General features: G+C 40.8%; 1 pseudogene; it reads left to right on the forward strand.

Annotated features, from left to right (window-relative positions):
* The first annotated feature begins 7,515 nt into the window (after positions 1 to 7,515).
* On the forward strand, positions 7,516 to 7,988 carry LOC105535941 (annotated as a pseudogene).
* Positions 7,989 to 15,905: the final 7,917 nt, after the last annotated feature.

The following is a 15,905-nucleotide window of genomic DNA, read 5'->3' on the forward strand; positions in this document are numbered from 1 at the left end:
CCTGCTTGGCTGGAGTGTGTGGAACCAGACAGGGTGTAGGGTCAGATCTACAGCTCACTGAACTTTGGCAAGTGTGGTGGGAAGCCACTGGCAACTTCCCAAAGGTTATTCTATCTTCTGTGTGGAGAAATGATTGGAAAAGTAAGAATTAAAGTAGAGGCAATTAGAAGACAATTAGGAGTGATGATGGAAGCAGGGACAAGCGTCATGGGCTCAAGGCTACTAAGACATCTACCCAGGTCTGTGTCGCTAACTGGTGGTGCAACCTGCCCATCTCCCATTTCGGAGGCCTCTTAAGTGTAGCATGTCTCAAAATAAATTCACGATTTTTCCCTCTGGCATCTGTTTCTTGTTCATGTGTCACTGTTCGTCCTCTCCCCAAATCTGAGACCCCCAAGTCATTGCTGAACACGTCCTTTTACTAAGCCTCTTACATCTGTTCAGTCACCAACCTCTCATTTCCACCTCTAAAGGGTTTCACATTTTTCTTCTTTTTCCTTCCTTTTATTCTGATTCATGCCCTCACCATTTTTCTTTTCTTTGCCTTGATGATTGCAATAAACTACTGATCTTTCCAGAAAATTGCTTTGGGAAAGACTTTTCTTATTAAATAAGAGAAAAAAATGATATCGCCTCTCTGAAATGTTTCAAACAATACACAACTATTTGGGGTGAAAAGTGAAAGTTTCCTCTCAGCTCTCTTCCTGACACTTACTAATTTTATTCTTCTCAGAGATAATCCGCAACAATTATCTGCTACTTATATTTCCAGGGTGTGTGAAAACACACACACACATACACACACGTCTTTTTCTTTTCTTTCTTTCATCTTTTCTTCTTTTCGTTTACACAACACAGAACATTCTACATATATTGATCTGTGACTTGCTCTTCTAACTTCTTATGCTTTGGAGATCTTTCAATATTAGTACCTATAATTCTCTCTCTTTTTTTGGCATTCACTTGGCACTCAAATTATGGGTGAACTAAAATTTATTCCAACAGTTCCCTATTGTTAGACAGGTAGACAGTTTCTAATTTCTCACAAATTATAAAATAGCGAATATTCTTCTATATTCATCTTTCCACTTGGACAGACATTTTTCACTGTGTGTATAATAAGTTTATTCCTTTCCTTCTCTTATTGCCTTGGCTGGGGTTTTGAGTACAGTCAACAATTCTATTGGTGAAGGCTACTTTCTTGCTCCTGGCTACAAAGCGAGCTCTTCTGTATTCAAATATCAAGAACATTTACGATTACATACATTTTTACAAGTTAAGAAAATTTTCCTATGATCCTAGTTTTTTAGAAATCTGAAATGGTTGCTGAATTAAATCAGGTTTTTTTCAGCATCTAGTAAGGTAAATATGCATCTTTCACCTTTTTCTGTAATTGTGGTGAATTATTTATCTTTCTAAAATACATGTCTGTCATCTCATCTGCCTAATTAAAAGCTGTCTGCTGCTCGCTTGCCTTGCTTACAGAATTCAATCCAAATTCCTTATTATGAGTGTAAAAACTTTCAGTTTGGCTTCATTTTACTTCTGGAGCTTCATCTCCTGCACCCCTACCCCGATACTCCAACCATAAGGAGAAACTTGTTTTCTCCCAAACCAGTTGCACTTCTGGGCTTAGCTCAAACTCTTCCCCTCTGGGCCCCTTCTCATCTTGGCCTAAAATAATCCTCTTTGACCTTCAAGACTAAGCTCACATAAGCAAACTGTTCTCTCCTGCCTCTGCCATTCGGGCAGCTGGTGTTCTCTGCTCAGGGTCTCCAGAGCTCTGTAGCCTTCAAGTCAATCCATATGAAGCAAGGCTCTACCAGATGCCCAATGCCGGAGCCCTGGATAATCTAAGATGAATTGGATGAATAGTTCCCACTCTCAGGGAAACCATAATCTAGATGGGCTTACATGTGTGTAGCATCAGACCATGAGTTTTGATATGTGGTGTGTTATGAACTGAGTGTCTGTGTCCTCCCGGAATTCATCTGTTGAAATCCTAACCCCTAATTCGATGGTGTTAGGAGGTGAGGCCTTTGGGAGGTGATTAGGTCATAGGGGTGGAGCTCTCATGAATGGGATTAGTGCCCTTATAAAAGAGGCCCCAGAGAGCTTGCTTGCCCTCTTTCTACCATGTTAAGGATGCAGCAAGAAGACAGTCTTCTGCAACCAGTGAGCGAGCCCTCACCAGACACTGAATCTGTCAATACCTTGATCTCGGATATCCAGACTCCAGAATGAAAAATAAATGTTCGTAGTTTAAGCCACCTAGTCTGTGGTATATTTGTTATGGGAGCCTGAGCTGACAACGACATGATGTAAGGCCATGGATTGTGGGACAGGTGTTCAGCCAATGTATTAGCCTATTCTTGCATTGCTGTGAAGAAATACTCAAGACTGGGTAATTTATAAACAAAAGAGGTTTAACTGGCTCTGTAGGCTGTACAGGAAGCATGATGTGGACATCTGCTCAGCTTCTGGGGAGACTGCACAGCAGAAGGTGAAGCAGGGAGCAGGCACATGGCAGAAGCAGGAGTGAGAGAGAGAGAGAAGTAGGACGCCTACACTTTTAAATGACCAGCTCTCACCAGAATTCACTCACTATCGCGAGAACAGCATGGTGGGGATGCACGAAGTGGGTGGTGCTAAACCATTCATGAGAAACCCGCTCCCGTGATCCTGTCGGGTCCCACCAGCACCCACCTCCAAAACTGAGGATTATGTTTCAACGTGAGATTTGGGTGGGGGCCAGATCCAAACTCTATCAGCCAGCCTCTCCCAAGGCTTCCCTGGAGAAGGAGCCTGTGATGAATACTTAATATGCGACTGACGACAGAGGAATGGGAGCCGGCTGCAGGGCACTGGAGGATGTGCCTGATCAACAGCGACTGGTCCAGAAGGTGACCTGGGGCCTATTTGTATACTGCTGGGGATTAAGAACGTAATTCCATGGAGGCACATTCTGAATTCTGTTCAATTAGTAAATTCCTTGGTAATTGTTCCTTCCATGAACTATGTATGCCACAGCCCACCCAAAATCTTTAAAGGCTGTTTGGTAGTTGGAAAGCACTGTTAGCAGACCCTTGAATTCTGTGTTCTCCTGTCCTTTCTCTTGACAGCTAATTACAGAAGGGTTTCGGTAAGGGAGTCAACTTTAATGACAGCCAGGAGAGATCATTATTAAGTTAAAACATTGTATAGCCAAATTTTACCAGCACATTTCCTAACAGAAAGCTAAACTCCTTAACACTTTCACTTGCCCCCACCTCTAATTAAAATTACATGGATTTATGAAAAAGAAAGGGGGAAATGAATGGATCAACAAGTATTTTTTGAAAGCTCAATTACACGTCTTGTTCTGTGGAAGGTATTGTAGGTTGTTGAAGAGGTGCAGGGTGATTGCCTAAAAGGAACTTTTAATTCAGTTGAATGGGAAAAAAAAAATCTATGTTCTAAAAAGGTGTTAATTACGTGGTAAGAGATAAGTGGTGGGCTGGGGTTATCAGAAAAGGCCTCACTGAGGAGGTGGGATTTATTCTGGATCTGGAAGGACTATCCAGATCTGGGTAGGTGGAGGAGTGGAGCGTGTTCACAGCAGGAGAATCAGAGTGAGAAGCTCCTTGGAGGTGGGAGTGTGCACAGTGTTTGCCAAGGGGATAGGGAAGATGTGCCACTGAAGAATGGCTGTAGTCAGGGACACCTGACACTACATATCAGCTGTCATTTGTCTGTAACATGGGCTGTAGCCCCTTAGAGTTGGAATGCACTCAGTCAAGGTTAAAATCCTCAGGAAGCAGGCTCTGTGTGAAGTCCTCCCATGGCCGGGATTTCCCTATTGAACCAAGTGACCAGTGTGTTGCTGGTCATTGTGCCTTGCACTCCATGACCTCTGTGATGGTTAATACTGTCAACTTGATTGGATTGAAGGATGCAGAGTATTGATCCTGGGTGTGTCCGTGAGGGTGTTGCCCAAGGAGATGAACATTTGTGTCAGTGGGCTGGGAAAGGCAGACCTTAATCTGGGTGGGCACCATGTAATCAGCTGCTAGCATGGCTAGAATATAAAGCAGGCAGAAAAACGTGAAAAGGCTAGACTGGCCTAGCCTCCAAGCCTACATCTTTCTCCCGTGCTGGATGCTTCCTGCCCATGAACATCCAGCTCCAAGTTCTTCAGTTTTGGGACTTGGACTGGCTCTTCTTTCTCCTCAGTTTGCAGGCGGCCTATTGTGGGACCTTATGATTGTGCATGTTAATACTTAATAAACTCCCCTTTATATATATGTATCTATTCCATTAGTTCTGTCCCTCTAGAGAACGCTGACTAATACAACCCCCCTCCATCTGGGTGACATTTGCCCTCTCAAACCCGGCAGAATGGAGCTCCTTCCTTACCAGATGACAGTCCTTGAAGTAGCTAAACAGGTGTTTTTCCTTAGCCTTCTCTTCTCCAAGCCAAACATTTCTTACTTCCTCAACAGTTGTGATCCCATTATATCTAGATTATCTTACTGTTTACATTCTGGTTTGTAAATTAAATTTAAGAGACCCTGCTCCTCATAGTAAGGAATAAGGTTGAATTACTGTGTTGGCCAGATTTGGCCTATATTCTATCTGTAGAATTTTTTCCTATCCTAAGAATAATTTGGGTCTTTAGTTCATATGCCTACCTGACTAAGAGATAATTTAATCTTTGTCTAAGATACCACTACTCTTTTTTAAAGAAAAGATGGTAGAGTTTTCTTTATGGCTTATGATGACCTACAAGCAGAATTACTGATGGTTTTCAGTGTCACAGTTCTTTTCTCAAAAGGCTCAATACAGACTCATGTCTACCCCGCACCCTTCTAGCCCCTACTATACACTATGGTCCACTTAACTACTATGAGTTTTCAACTGTCAGCCTCTGTCATCAAAATTCAGGCTTGTGACTGAGAAAGCCAGTGGAATTTTCACTGGGGATTATGTTGCCCACCCAACAAAGCAAAGGTCGCACTATAGAGTGGTAGGGTAAATTCTGGTACATTTACACTATGAAATAGTACTATGTAGCCGTTTCTAAAAGTGAACTAGAGTCGTATTATGGTTGATTTGAAAAGATTTTTACAAGGGATTGTTGAGTGAGAAGAGCCTGGTGAAACAAAACGTGTATATGAACCCGTCCTTGTAACAGAAGCAATCACAAGAAAGATATGTATATATCCGCAATTACAGTTGGAGACTTCAGCAGCCCACTAGACAGAATAATCTAGTAATTGATACTACTAGCAATTGATGGAACTGCTAGACAGAAAATAAACAAGGATGGACAAAAGCTGAACAAAATAACGAACCAACAGGATCTGATAGACATACATAGAGCCTTCCACAAAATCACAGCACAATAAACATTCTTTTCAAGTGTCCGTGAAACCTTCACCAAGATATACCGTGTCTTAGGTCATAAAACAAATCTAACCAAGTTTAAAAGAATTAAAGTCATACAGAGCATGTTCTCTGATCACAATGAAATTCAATTTAAAATGGAACTAAATTAATAATTGGTAATAGAAAAACAGTAAGAAAATCTCCAAACTTTGAAATTAAACAACATGGCTGCAAATAATTAATGAGACAAAGGAGAAGCTTCAAAGGAAATACAAAAAATACATAGAATTGAATGAAAATGAAGCTACAACATGTCAAAATATATGAGACATGGCACCAGTGCAAAGAGGAAAATTTATAGCACCAAATGCTTACCTTAGAAAACAGAAAAGTTCTTCAGTCGATAATCCAACTGTCTGCCTCAAGAAACTAAAAAAAGGATGAAAGCAGGCAGAAGGAAGAGGCAATAACAAAGATGAAAGCAGAAATCAATGAAATTAAATATAGGAAATCCATTGAAAAAATCAACGGAACCACAATCAGATTTTTTGAAAAAAAAAATTAAAATTGATACACCAGCCTGGGCATGGTGGCTCACACCTATACATATCCCACGCACTTTGGTAGGCCAAGGTGGGAGGATCACTTGAGGCTGGGAGTTTGAGGCCAGCCTGGGCCACATAGCCAGATCCTATTTCTGCAAAAAAAATTTTTTTATTAGCTTGGCCTGGTGGCAGGATGCCTGTAATCCCAGCTACTCAGGAGGCTGAGGCAGGAGGAGCACTTGAACTTAGGAGTTGGGGGTTGTAGTGAGCTATGATTGCACCACTGCACTCTATCCTGGGTAACAGAGAGAGATCCTGAATAAAAAAAAAAATTGTTAAACTTAGGAAGATTGACAAAAATTAAAAAAACATTTTGACAATATATTAGTTTCTTGTTGCTAATCTAACAAATGACCACAAATTTAGTGACTTGAAACAACAGAAATTTATCTTACAGTTCTGGAGGTCAGAAGTCTGCCCTAAGATTTACAGGACCACAATCAGTGTATCTGCAGTGCTCATTTGTTCTGGAGGCTCCAGGGGAGAGTCTGCATCTTGTCTCCAGCAGCTTCTAAGGCTTCTAGCTGTGAGAATTCCTTGGCTTGTGGCCACATTAATCTCTGCTTCCACTGTCATGTTGTCTTTTTCTCATCTGTGATTGGATTTTCCTTTGCTTATCTCTTATAATGACCCTGTAGTTACATGTATGGGTCACCCAATAATCCAGAATGATCTTTCTATCTCAGGATGCTACTGAACTGAACTGGGGTGCACTCACCCGGTGCAGTAGGGCCAAATATTTATTGAGTTTTGTAGTGGGAGAAAGGAGGGTGTTAGTGGGAAGATATTTAAGTCTAACCCTTACTTGTAGGGTGCCAAGTAAGGAGAATTGGGTAGCTTATGCTTGAGACCCAACCTCCCAGATGGCTTAAAGGTAAGGGTTTATGGAGGCAGGGAGGCAAAAGTTATAGTCAAAGTCATAAATCAACACAGGGAGGCTATACATTGGTTTGACTTAAAAAGACAGGACATCTGCAAGCAGAGGCCCACAGGTCATAGGTGGATTCCAAAATTTTCTGATTTGTGATTAAGGAGGCAAAGCTTTGTCTCAGAATGTATGATCAGCAGAAAAGAAGGTGAGCTCTGGTTCATGGGCATGATCTTCTCCAGGCCCTTTAGGAAGAAATTTAGAACAAAGAATAGCAATCGGAGTTGAGTCCTCAGCTTCTCCTTATCTGAGATCTATGTGCCAGTGGCTCCATTTGGTGGGAGTCTAGTTTCTGGAACACAACTCAGGGACATATTTTAAGATGCTGTCTTTGGTTTTTACAGGGAACCAAACATCTTGTGACTTTGTTTGGCTATTACGTTTTTGTTGTTGTTGTTGCTATTGTTGTGGTTTGTTAAATTTTTATTTACTTTTTTAGGACTAGTTAGGTGTCTGGAATTTTTTGAATGCACTTAAGATTAAAAAAAATTATGTCGGTGGGGGGACCACAGGCTCCTAAGAGGCATTCCTGCCCTGTTTTAAGGATCCTTAGCTTAATCATATCTATGATGTTTCAGTTCAGTTTCGGTCCAGGGTCTTCCATGAAGTTACTAGATGTCAGCTAGGACTGTAATCGTCCGAAGGCTTGACCGGGGCTGGAGGATCCACTTCAGGATGGTGAACTCCCAGGACTGGCAGGTGGTATCTGGCTATATGCAGGAGGGCTCCGTTCCTTTCTACATGGTCCACTATATATTCTTCCCATAGGAATGCTTGAGTGTTGATATAACATGGTGGATGGCTTCTGCCAGAGTGTGCAGCAATCAAGGCAGTAATATCTTTATGACCTAGCATTGGGAAGTACACACTGTCACCTTCACAGTATTTTATTGGTCACATGGGTCAGCCACATTCAGTGGGGGAGGGTACTCTATAAGGGCACAAATGCCAGGAGGCCTCAGAAACATAAATATTTTTGCTATGGGTGTAGATTCATGGGTTTTAGGCTGGAAGAAACCACAAAAATACCCTGGATGACAGTAAGAATCAGATCCATTGATGAGAAAATATGGAATTTAAAAGCTTAATAGGAACAATTTTCTTCTGCAAAGAGGTAGATGGGGTGGCATGAATTTCTTGTGCTAGAGACATTTTTAACAGATGAACCCTCAGGTGCCAAGTCAGTTAACCAGAGCTGGGTTGACAATCAGTAGGGATTTAGGAGGGAAAAACCCAAGGCAGGGAAAGTCCTTGTGAATGTGACCAGGTGGAGAAGCAGGTAGATGATGATTTGCCAACTACATGTTCAGGGGCTGAGCTGACGCCAGAGTCAGCAGCTGGTATTTCTTCTCCAATGGGCTACTTAGGGTGGCCTTTTGGGCTCAATGGCACTCAAGAACAAGTCCAGCATATTGGCTGGTGATAGAAGGACCTTACTGACATTCCATTAGGAATGGAGCTGGAAGCAGTCCTGTGAGGTCTGGGTGACACTCGCACATCCTGTAAGGATGGAGAAGCAATGGACTAGGGAACTGAGGAGACCCCCAAGACCATCATTCTTGCCCAGGCTTCAGAGACAACCGGACTTCTTGGTCATTCACACCAGACTGGACATGGCTAAATGGTTGTTCCCTAAGAGCAAAGAGAGAGAAGCCGGCTCCAAGAATTAAGGGCCTGTGGCATTGGGTAGAACGCAAGCCAAGCATTCAGAAATGGTCCGACTCAGTGAAATGGAGGTTTGTATTGAGACTGGGGCCCAAGGCTGGCTCCGTCGAACCAGCAACAGCACTGAGAACCTGGCTGGTAGCACTGGCTTCAGCTGCACAGAGAGGGGGTCAGCAGGCCACACAGGGTCATCCTGACCAGCAGTCTCTTTTGCGGGGTGTGGTGAAGAAAAGCAGTGCTCAAGGGGAGATAACGAATTTTCTAAGGCTAAGCAGCCAGCTTAGTGGCAGAGTGAAAATGAGAATAGAAGTGGAAGTACAGTGGAATGAAGATGGCTGCTTAGTTTTATCTGCCTCACCCACCATCTAGAACGTGGCATTAGCCATATGTATTTTTGGAATATTCCTTTGCTCTTTTCCTTTGACTTTGGATAGCAGATGTGGTCTATTGCATTGATGTGATTTTCAGATGAAATCAAGCACAGTGGTTTACTTTTAACCACACCCCAGTCATACTTCCTCTCTCTGACTCAGCTTCCTTGTCGTACATGAGACCGATGACACACGCCACCAGCTCACATTTACAAAGGCATCCTAGGTCTTTTGATGAACACCTATATGGCATTTATATTAGTATAATTTTCTCTGTGAGGGGAGATATTTAAATGAGAGTTGTCTTAGTAGCTGAGGAAATAGATACATCATCAGGGGAATAGCTAATTTTTTGCCTGACGTAACATATGGAAGCTGAGAAAAGCCTGGAAAAGGAGGTTGGAAAACCAAAAGTAGGGGGGCACCACTTTTCACACCCAACCCTCTTTCCATGCCCAAAACACCATGGGGCATCCCCTCCTCACAGGACCTGTGTGCCGGGCTGCTGACATGCATTCCGGATCGGAGTTGACTTCACCCTTAGCAGCGGGTACTGGGACTCTGGACACATGGACAACTTTACTTAGCTCTGAATCAGAGTGTCCAATCTTTTGGCTTCCCTGGGCCACATTGGAAGAAGAATTGTCTTGGGCCACACATGAAATACATTAACACTGATGAAAGCTGATGAGCTAAAAAAAAAAAATCACACACACAAAAAATCTCATAATGTTTTAAGAAACAGAATGGCTTCTAACCAGTTGGTAACCTCCCAGGGGTAACCACTATTCAAAGCCATCCTGGGCCGCATGTAGCCCATGGGCCAAGGGTTGGACCAGCTTGCTTTAAGCCTTCCACTTCCCTTGGATGATGCCTGTCATATGGAGGTGCACCTGCGCCTCAAGTTCTCTATCTGTAAAATGGGTGTAATGGCAGCACTCTCTTTATGAGGTCATCAGGAGGAATGAAGGGAATGTCTGTGAAAGGCTCTGCAGAGTGCCTGGCAGGTGACAGAGGCTCACTGAGGTTCTGTAGTCTGAGCCATCCCCAGTCCTATTGTTAAACCCAGAGCTCACTTCTCCAAAGTCCCATGAGTCAGGGCCAACCTCACCTTTAGTCATATTTCCCTTATTCAAGAGAGAGTAGTGTGATATCACATGATAGTAACTCCAGCCGAGTGTCAGCTCAGCCTCTTAGCTCATATGAAATTTGTTCTGCTGAAGGTGATGTCGCAGCACCGTTCTTGCCACCCCAGAGGTGGACAGAAGGTTGAGACTTGCTGGGGTGAAAGCTGGATGACTGAGGGCCCTCCCTGGCCAGAATAAGGGTTCTCAGCTTTACAGCTTTGGGAAATGACTTTTGGGGCCACAGCAGTAACAGCATGAGCCAATCACAGAGAGCAAAGGACAAGGTGATAACCAGGGAGGAGTTTTGAAATGCTTTAAGTGAGAGCAGCGTGGATGAAACATTTTGAGTGAGAGCAGCGTGGATGTTGGGGTAGGTGATGTTTGTGGTGTTAGTGTTGAAGTAGGCGATGTTCAAAAAAGCTCCCAGTGGCTGCTGCCTTATAAGTAGGGCATCAGACAACATTCTCGTAATACCAAGTTATTCTGGGGGGATTGATTATGAATGATTTTAATTTTTTGATGCTTGTTTGTATTTTCCAAAATTTTCTGCAATGAACATACATTATTTATCAGAAAAAGGTGAGCGTTAGAAAGAAAATAATTTCAAGGGATCCCTTAAAATAAACGATTTTTAAGTTTTTTATATTGAGCACGACATACATAGTAAACCACAAAACCTTAAACAATCAACTCAATGAACACATATTTATACACACATCACACCCATGCAAACACCAGCAGACTAAGATCTAAAGCAAATTTCCAGTCCCACCCCCTGAGTTCTTTTGTATTTCTTTTGTATTTGATACCTCCCAGGGGTATCCACTATTCTGACTTCTGTCACCACTGATTAGTTTATGGCAATTATCTTTTAAATTAAACAATACTAATAATATTTGGTCAAATTAGCACTATTAAGTATAGCCCATTTTTTCTAAGTATGGATTGTATATTTTAAATCAATTCAAGGTATTATTTAGAAGGGAGTTCATAAATATATAACTTTGATGGTGCAAAATCCTGTATAAAGTACATTAGACAATTTATGAAAAGTAGAGTTTCCCTTTGCTCAAATACATATAAATGCTGGTAATAAATCATCCTAATTTTAACATTACTAAATCAAGTCATTTTGGAACTTCACATTATTCCAATGCCAATATCAGACGGATGTGCCATGTTATGTAAGCTGGAGAGTGGGCAGTGGTTGACTTTAAAGAATTGTGAGAAGGTGCGATTGCACACAGGCGTCTAGAACATGTGTGGTGGACTTGCTAAGACAGTTGGACATAGATGTTGAGGATGTCTATGGTGGACCCACTAAGACGGCCAAGCCACAACTAACTTGAGCAATTCTGAAGGATTTTAAAAATGTAAATATTCTGGAGCAGAATTTTGCTTAAATTTCAAATGGTCCTGTCAATTGATTTCATTTGACCTCTTGTTTTTTTACAGTGCATGGTAATTGATCTATGCCCAGGCCAACTGGCCACCACTGGGGAGAGGAAGAACAACTCGTAGGATTTGGCTTAAAGAGATGCCCAATTCCCAGGGCTGTGGATTCTTTTTTTATTTTTATTTTTTATTAAGTGACAATTCACTAAGTCAGAGTTAAGACTTAGGAGCTTGATTGCAGTATTAGTTTACATCCCATATCTTTAATTCTGATTTTCCAGAGAGCAATCTGTAACATATGGCCACTTCCCCTGATATAATCTGAAGCTACCCAAAGGGGTTGGCTCTGCTAACAATATAATCCTAAAAAGAGAATCATCAAACACTATTGCAAATTCAGAAATCTGTGCACAACCTTACTGAATCTGAATACTTTTAGTTAATAATATTTAGTTTTCTTTTATTAGGGCAATACATGCTAATTGCAGAAAAAGTAGGACATAGAGAAAAACATAGAGAAGAAAATTAAAATCACCTATAATCATAATCCTCCATGATGATGTCTTAAAATTTCCATGAATTATTTTAACCCTTATTTTTATTTATGCAAACTTGAGATCAGGCTCAATCATTCCCCAAATAGTTAAATATTATTGGCAGACATAATTTTTAATAGCTGCATAATATTCTATCCTAGAATATGTAAATAATACTTACAACTCAAGAATAAAAAGAAAAATAACAGAATTTAAAAACAGCTCCAAATTTGTCTTAGTCTGTTCCTGCTGCTATAACAAAAATACCTTACACAGGGTAATTTACAAACAACAGAGGCCTGAAGTCCAAGATCAAAACACCAGCAGACTCAATGTCTGATGAGGGCTTTCTGCTTCATGAATGGCTCCTCATGGCATTCACACATGGCAGAAGGGGCAAGTGCTCCCTTCAACCTCTTTTATGAGGCCATTAATCTCATTAATGAGGACAGAGCCCTCATGACTTTATCAGTCACCAAAAGGCCCAACCTCTTTATATTATCACATTCAGCAGCAGGTCTCAATGTATGAATTTTGGGACGACACTAACATTCAGATCATATGAGGATTTGAATAGACATACACCAGCCTGGGCAACATAGTGAAACTTCATGTCTACAAAACATTTTTAAAAATAGCCAGGCACGGTGTCACATGCCTGTAGTCCCAGATACTCAGGAGGCTGAGGTAGGAGGATCGCTTGATCCCAAGAGGTCGAGGCTGCAGTGAGCAGTGACCACAGCACTGCACTCCAGCCTGGGAAACAGAATAAGACCATGTCTCAAAAAGAAAAAAAAAAAAAAAAAAAAGACATGCAGATGGCCAATAATCACATGAAAAGATGCTCAACATCTTTACTCATTAGGGAAATGTGAATCAAAACCATAATGAAATGCCACTTTATACCCCTCAGGGTATAATAAAAAAAATAGCTATAATTAAAAAATGGACAATAACCAGTATTGGTGGAATTGAGAAATTAAAACTCAGCTTAAAATACACAGCTGGTGGGAACGTAAAATAGTGCAGCTGCTTTGGAAAACATTTTGGCAGCTCCTCAAGTTAAATACAGAATTACCATAAGACCCAGCACTTCCATTCACAGGTGTATATCCAAGAGAACTGACAATGTATATTTACATAAAAATTTGTACACAAATGTTCATAGCAGCTTTATTTACAATAGTCCCTAAATAGAAACAACCCAAATGCCCATCAATTGCTGAATAGATGAACAGAAGGTGGTATATACATACAACGGAATAGTATTCAGCCGTAAAAAGGAGTGAAGGACTGACCATGCTACAACATGGCGAATCTTGAAAACATTATGCCAAGCAAAGGAGCCAGACACAAAAGGGCACGTATTGTACTATTCCATTTACATGGACTGTACAGATTTGGTAAACTTGTAGAGACAGAAAGTACATTAGTGATTACCAGGAACTGGGTGTGGGAGAGGATGGGGAGTGGTTGTTAATGGGTATGGGGTTTCTTTTTGGGATTATGAAAAAAGGCTATAGAATGAAATGGTGATAGTTGTACAGCACTGTGAATCCAGTAGTCTCCTCTTATCCCTGGTGGCAATGTTCCAAGACCCCCAGTGGATGCCTGTAATCATGGATAATACTGAACCCCATATGTGCTATGATTTTTCCTATATGTACATACCTTTGATAAAATTTAATTTATAAATTAGTCACAGTAAGAGATTAACATCAATAACTAATCATACATTGGAACAATTATGACGACAAGTCGGCATCCCTACTCTTGCACTTTAGGGCCATTATTCAGTAAAATAAGGGTTCCTCGAACACCAGCACTGCACTACCATGACAGTCAGCCTGATAACTGGAATTGTTACTAAGTGACTAAGGGATGGGTAGTATAGGCAGCCTGGAGATGCTGGACAAAGGGATGATTCACACTGCGGGCGGGGCTTCATCACGCTGATCAGAACAGTGTGCAGTGGAAAACTTATTGTTTATTTCTGTAGTTTTCCATTTAATATTTCTAGACCACAGCTGATTGTGGGGAACTGAAACCACAGAAAGTGAAACTACAAATAAGGGGGAACTACTGTATACTCAAAATCACTGAATTGTACACTCTTAAAAGGTGAATATGGCATGTGAATTATACCTCAATATAAAATACTTATAAAAAGTACAGTCATGTTAAGTAATTTGAACCAGAGGTACGTGGGGATTTGACTTCATTAGTGTTCTGGAGTCTAAAGGTAGGTAGCAGTTATCTAGAAGAAGAGGGGAGGGAAAAGACTTTAGGTGACGGGATCCTAGTGTGAAAAGGTCTTAGGAAGTGGAGTGCAGAGAGATCAATCATGCCTCTTCTCCTTGCATTTTTTATTATTTCCCTAGATTAAATGAAAAGGATGGGACATTAAAATTTAAATAAAATCTAATTTCTGAAGCATTTTATAATGCTTTATTTTACAGTGAAGTTCATTGTAAAAATTATAATATTCAGAGAAGTAACAAAATGAAAAGAGTCACCTTGTAATCACATCCTGCAGAGCTGGCAGAAGGAGAAGGAGCCCTAGTGCACTATGAGTGGATGTGTAAATTGGTGCAAGTTTTAGGAAAAGCGAATTGAAAATCCTTACCACACCAGTGTGCGGTGGAGACTAGTCATTATCCAAAATGCAGCATGTCTAACTTGCTTTGATTATGCACAGAGCGATGCCGCTTGTCCAAAATCCATGCCTTTTCATGTAATTCTCACCGTACTCCATTCTTCAGGCGAGTAAACAGAGACTCCACAAGCTCAAGTAATTCGCTGAATGTTCACACATAACATTCCATGAAGTGGGCCTTCAACTGAGGGCTGTACAACTCCAGATTCTATTCTTTTCTTACTAAAAAGCAGAACACAGAAATACATGCGAGTTTTATATAGGGCTTTTTTTTCCCTTGCCAGACCAGGGAAAGTGACGTATGCCTTTCATAAATCTGTGGTCTCAGGCTTTTAAAAAAACAGAAGAATAGAGTGAAATTTGGAGTCAGTCACTTTTTCTTCTTCTATGTGAGTGCGTGGCACATTGAAACAGTTAATCAATGTTGAATGGTGTAATTGTGGTAAATTCAGCTTAAAAGTGTACTACCAGGTAATATTTAGACTTAGAGATTACGTAATTAACTCATAGAATATACATTCATCTTACGTAACCTGTGATTCAATTTGGAAAATGTCAACTTATTGATCTTTCAGGAAATATACCTGAGCCCCAATTGAATGTACCTGTATCCTTTTCAGCATATCGCTCTATACCTGAGCCCCAATTGAATGTACCTGTATCCTTTTCAGCGTATTGCTCTATACAGGACAAAATGGGCACCCAGGTAAACTGAGAGAAAAGTTGAAATTTATAGCAATAGTGCTATAGTAGTCTTTTCTCCCCCAAAATCTGTGCAGTTTTTTCAACAATGTCTTTTGAAACAATTACAGACTCACAGGAGGTTATAAATAGAATGCACTTTTTACTCCTTTCTTTCTTTGCTAAGATCAGATTCCATTTTTTTAACCCTCATTGTTCTTGAACTACAATGTACAAGTTCTCAAACATCCACCTGAATTCATATAGCTGAGGGGAAAGGCCTATTTAATCGTGAAATATCGAAATTCCAGACTGATTTTACAGAAACACAATCAGACAATGTTCAAGTTCTTTACAAATTGCAAACCAATACAAATTGGTGCTAATAAGTGAAATAAAAAGTTAATGAAGAAATTATGATTCATGAGATTCCTGCATTATCAAATGAAGTACTATCAGCTTTCCAGTCCTACTCACTGGGGGTTTATCAAAAGCATCTTTAACTTCATTAGCCCTTAGTGAATACATTCAACAACATTTATTTTGTGCCCATTACATGTGAGGCCTTAGTCAT

Source organism: Mandrillus leucophaeus, unplaced genomic scaffold (assembly GCF_000951045.1).
Source record: "Mandrillus leucophaeus isolate KB7577 unplaced genomic scaffold, Mleu.le_1.0 Scaffold152, whole genome shotgun sequence".
Classification (NCBI taxonomy): domain Eukaryota; kingdom Metazoa; phylum Chordata; class Mammalia; order Primates; family Cercopithecidae; genus Mandrillus; species Mandrillus leucophaeus.